Below are 5,887 nucleotides of genomic sequence, written 5' to 3' on the forward strand. Positions count from 1 at the left end.
TAATATGAAAGTTTATATGACATATTAAATACAAATAATGTGAATTTTAATATTTGTAGGTAAAATTCACTTATTTTTCTTAAAGAAAAAGATAAATTAACCAATAAACATGTTAAACATGTCTTGATCGTGTTAAATAAGTCATTATTATATTAGTTATTTATTCAATATATTAATTTAAACGGGTTGATACGATTAACACGATTAATAAATAGGTCGTGTTTGGGTTGTCAGTTTTGACACATTTAATAAACAGGTCCTGTTTGGGTTGATGTTTTCTGACACGATTAATAAACGGGTTGACACAAACACGACCCACTAACATGAATTGCTACCCTTAGATTTGGGCCTCCAAAGTTTATTCTTCACTAGGGATTTGTACCTCTTTTCCTCTCTTCCTCTCTAATTTTAGAAAAATGAGTCTTCTCCCAGTTTAAATTGACAATATTTCGTGTCTGGGCACTGCAACAAATCAATTTCATGCTGCAAGGCCGCTAAGGTTTTCAAACAAACCTAGCAAAACTGGCGCAACCGATGCAGCGGGTGTATGGTTTTCCTACTCTCGGGCAAGAAATCCGTTGCAGTAGGTGTCTGACTTTGAGGAGGATTTTCTCCTTCTATATGGTCGAATTAGTGTTTGGTGTCTTCACAAAAGTTGTAGCTTTATCTCGTATCTTTTCAACGCCACTAAAATCACCTCATTTAGACTTTGGATGAGAAAGTTATAACGCAAATACTAAAGTATATTCTGCAGTCAAATTTTCACTTCTTTTATTCCATTTTAGCTTCAACCTACAAAAATAAAATAAAACACATTAAACTAATAAAAATGCTTGAAAACATACAAATACTCAACTTAAAAGTACTTGATTTGTGAATAAAAGATCCAACAGTCATAAAAAATTAATCATAAGAGATTACATATATTAATAAAAATTGACAACTCACTTACTACATTACTCTTTTAAAAATGACAATAATCTTTATACTTATAGGAAGGGTGTATCTCTATATTTTCGGAATATGTTTGTTATAGTTACAACGAGCGTGAGATCCGCGCATTGCTGCGGAATGCAGTGTTATATTATATGGTAGTTGTATTTAAAATATATTTATATATGTACATGTATTATATAGTATTGTATTACATGATAGATATAAAATTTGTACAAACATATTTATGCATACATATATAGCGTCATTATTTATAATATTTATATATATACAGAATGTATGGACTAAAAAAAAGGCAGTTGTAGTCCCTGAGCATTTCATTTTTTTTAGCTGCAAGCATAAAAATGAGGAAAACGGTTGTAAATATAAGTGTTAAGAGAAATAAAGGTGGTTAAATTATATAGTATGAAATAAGTATTATTAAAATATTTAAAGTACCTTGTTCTTGGGCGTTTTGTAGATTGTCTTGTTGTTCTTGATTCAGGACTGAAAGAATGGAATAATCTGTAGATATGTTTTTGAATAAATTGATAATCTTTGTTGTGTTGAATGTGATTTACCTTGTGCTAGGCTTTTTTGGTGTTAGAGTGTGTGGATCAAATGTGGCTGGTGTTGATAGCTGGGATGATGGTATAGCCGGTGGGCTGAAAAATGTGAAAATTTTTAAAATTGTGATTAATATAATATAAATGTTATTTATGTATAGTTGCTGGAGAATTTTAAAGATAATATTTACCTATGTGGTTCTTCTGTTCATGCAGTTAACTGTTTTGGTGGCGATGATGGAACATGGATGTCTTCAAATATTTTGGAAATTAATGTACTCATTTGGGTGTCTCGTTGTTGAAAGAAGATCTGGAAGATTTTGGATTGTCCTTGGATCTGATCGATAGCTGGCGGTATTATAAATGGATCGGTAAAGCCTTCGTCAATTGTTAGTGCAGAACATGGGTTTTTTTATTAATGCCTGAGCGGTTCTGCCAAAAGTGATGACTTCTATGTCTCCAGTATGATCTTCAATTTGAATTGTTAATCTGTACCTGTAACATATATACATATATATATTTTAATGTTTTTAATTTTTTATTAAAGCAAATAAAGATATATAATAAATAAAAATGGTCTGGTCATAAATTTATTTATCATGGAGACGGCGTTGACTTTATATGGCCATGACTGTCGCACCACCAACTTATTCTTGCTTGTTTTAATTGTCGGTAACATATGGGGCAAGAATTGTAGAACCATCCTTGAGACGTCGAAAAGTTTACTATTGTTGCTCTCACAGTGAATTTTTCACCCTGCATTAAAGATAGAATAATTTGGTTTTAAATTGTTTACTAAGTATAGTAAGAAAATGACAGGAAAGTTAATAGTACTAACCAGATTATTTTGTGCATCCAATGTTTTGAGTTCGTTTATTGTTCTTCTGTTTGCCGATATTTGTTCTTCAATTGTTTGGATAGGTGTTTTTGGGGGTGGTAGGAATTCAATTTGTTAATTTTGATGGGAAAATCTATACGTATAAAAATATGAATAAGGTCAGGAAAGTATAAATAAAATGTATGATTATTTAATATGATAAATTTATTAGAATATATTTTTTATACATGTGTGTTTACCTTGTATTTAATGTTATTGTTTCTGGGATATCTGGATCAATAGAGAAGATTGTAGCTGATGTACTCGAAACATATGAGTTACCTTGAAATATAACAGAGTAAATAATAAATGTATGCTATTTTATTGTATATGTGTATATAAAGAAGTTAAAATAAAGTAATGTTAAAAATACCTAGATACTGCTTTGTTAACATTGATGAGAAAACAGCCACAATTGGTGCCTTCAATATTTTAAGGACATTCTCATCAAACTGATCGTCTTTATGTCCCCATAGGCTTACCTGTAGTTGTTCATTTCTGTAGAAAAAAGGTTGTTTATAAAAATGAGTAATAAAATCGAACGATAAAAGTGAGAAAATATTGTATTCATGTTAAATAGTTGTAATGAATAGTAAATGTGAGGGAAAAGAACATGAAATTATTGTACCTGATGTTTTGTATTGTTATGGATCGCCGTGTTATTGGTCTAGTGCTGACATGTGTATGCTCGAGTGCCTGGACACTTATTAATACTCCAATAACATCTAGTATTATATATAAATAGGGAAATTCCGTAAATAAATATTCAAGAAATTTTTATAGTAATAATAAGATAAGTTAAGTAAGATAGTACCTGTTAATATCTCAGTATTATTTATTATTTGATATAGCTGGTCGAATTCTATGAAGTAGAATTTGTGAAATGGGATGTGTGGTGCGTCTTCCATAATTGGAGTAGAGGATGTTGCTTGTGCAAATTGAATCATAGCACTGTGTGGAACGACTTTGTATGTTGGTTTATTTTCAGTAACATAAAAGTTACTAATATTGTATATATTGCCTTGTACAATTTTTTGGAAAATATAGTCCGAATCTCGTGCTCGAATTGTTCCCTATATTACTTCATGCTGTAAATAAATAATAAGAGTAGAAATTTATTCAATATTAATAAATATTATATAAAATAATATGTAATATAATATTTTAAAATTTTAGTACCTCTTCATCAACCAGGATACAGTCAAGGCTTATCAGACGTCCTGTGACAAAATCGTTGTTTGTCCATATTCTGCATACTCGTGCTTGTATTGTTTCATAGACTTCATTTGGTTTTAGTGCATGAATAGGTGTTGTCATATTTTCTTAGTCCTGAAAAAAGCAAATAAAATGTTGTTATAATGACAAATATTTTAATTGAATTTATTGTTAAAAATGTTATATTCAAAAAATTGTAATGTTATGAAGAATATAAGGTAGTATATATTTTGTATATATTTATTTATGTGATGTTATGTAAGATTTCTTTGTAGACAATATTTTTTATATGATTAGGATAATTGTTGTTTGAATCATTAAGTAATATATATAAGCCTTTTGGATTAGTCACTCTAGATAAAGCAACATATAATTGACCATGGCTAAATATTTGATTTTCTAAAAATAGTCCAATTTTATTCAAAGATTGTCCTTGACTTTTATTTATTGTCATTGCATAACATATTTTTATAGGAAATTGGCGTCTTTTTAAAGTAAATGGCCATTTAGATTCATGTACAGTCATTTCTATTCTTGGAATATTATTTGAAGTAATGATCTGTCCTTCTATTATTTTATTTGTTAACTATGTTATGATAAGTCTGGTTCTATTGCATAGTCCGGCAGATTGATTTAGATTTCTCAGAAGCATTATTGGAGTTCCGAGTTTAAGATTTAGTTCATGTGGTGGTAAACCGTTGAAATTTAAATTGTGTAAAAATTCTTGAGGATATAAGAGATTTAGTTCTTCTATGTTTTCTGATGAAGGTAGTATTGTATCATGACTATAATAAGTTTTTAGCTCATTAGGCACCAAGGATAATATATGTTTATTTATATCGTCGGCAGTTTTATTTTTCGGCGTTACAATTGCGCGTTGTTTTAGGTACTCAATGTTATTAAAATTGTTGTTAAAATTATCGTATATTAATATTGTCATTTTGTCAATTGGATCTAGGTCAAAATCAACACAGTATTTCTCAGGTATTTTTATCCATGTAATATCTTCATTTTCTAAATCTTTTATTCCTTCAGCAGTACCATTTCCAATGTCCAATGTCCATTTTGAAAAATTTTCAATTTCTTTTTTTTCTTCTGATGTTGTATTAAAATGTTTTAATCGCATATTTTCTGTTAATGTTAAAACCTTAAAGTGTGGCCATAAATATGAATTATTTATGCATGCATCTATTATGTGTTCTTTTGTTCCTGTAGGTAAAACAGGTAGGATTTGTCGAAAATCACCCCCTAGAATAACTGTCATTCCGCTAAATGGTTGGTCAAAATTGTTTCGTAAATCCTGAAGTGTTTTATCTAATGCTTCAAAACAATATTTATTAGTCATAGGTGCTTCATCCCATAAAATTAATGATATTTTTTCAATTAAATGTGCTAATTGCGTTCCCTATTTTATATGACATGTTGAAAATTTATCTATTGATAGTGGTATTCGAAATCTAGAATGCGCAGTTCTTCCTTTGGGCAATAATAGTGATGCTATTCCTGAAGATGCGACAGCTAGAATTATTTCATTATTAGATCTAATTTTTGTTATAATTGTATTGCACAAATATGTTTTCCCAGTCCCTCCATGGCCATAAATAAAAAATAAGTTGTTTTGTTTATCAATAACAGATTCTAAAATCTTATGGTAAATAATTCGTTGTTCATTGTTTAAATTTTCTACTAATAAAGAATTTTCTATTTTTAATTTATTTATATCATAATTAAGTTCTTCTCTAAAAAGTTTATTATTTAAATCATTTATCAGTGAACCAATAGGTAGGGGTAGATTAAAATGAGCTAAAGTTGATGAATTTAGGTTTAATAATTTTTCTAGTTCATGCAATATAAAATTATATAATTCATTTTCTGGTATTTCAAAATATGGGTTGTTAAAATTTTTTTTAATTTTGTATAAGATATCATCAGTCATAAGTTTCCAGTTTTTTTCGAGTAATTTGAGTGGGTTATTTATATTGCAAAATAATAGTATAATAATAAATAGATGTCGTAGCTGTGATGATGTAGACCAAAAAGATACTTCTAATATCGATTGTTCCCATTCTCTATCATCTCCTAATAAACCTAATGCATAACATGCTACCTGATATGTTTTATGTGTTATGTTATCGATAGTTCGAAGATTTTCATAGCTTGTTATTCCTTTTCGATGGTTTAGTAATAATTTTAGATAATATAATTCTTCAGAGTTTGGATGAATATAATATGATCGGCCTATTGTATGTCCTATTTGTCTAGAAGACCAATATTTATATCTACTATTCCAAACATA

The sequence above is a fragment of the Morus notabilis genome, unplaced genomic scaffold, assembly GCF_000414095.1.
Source record: "Morus notabilis unplaced genomic scaffold, ASM41409v2 Scaffold103, whole genome shotgun sequence".
Classification (NCBI taxonomy): Eukaryota; Viridiplantae; Streptophyta; class Magnoliopsida; order Rosales; family Moraceae; genus Morus; species Morus notabilis.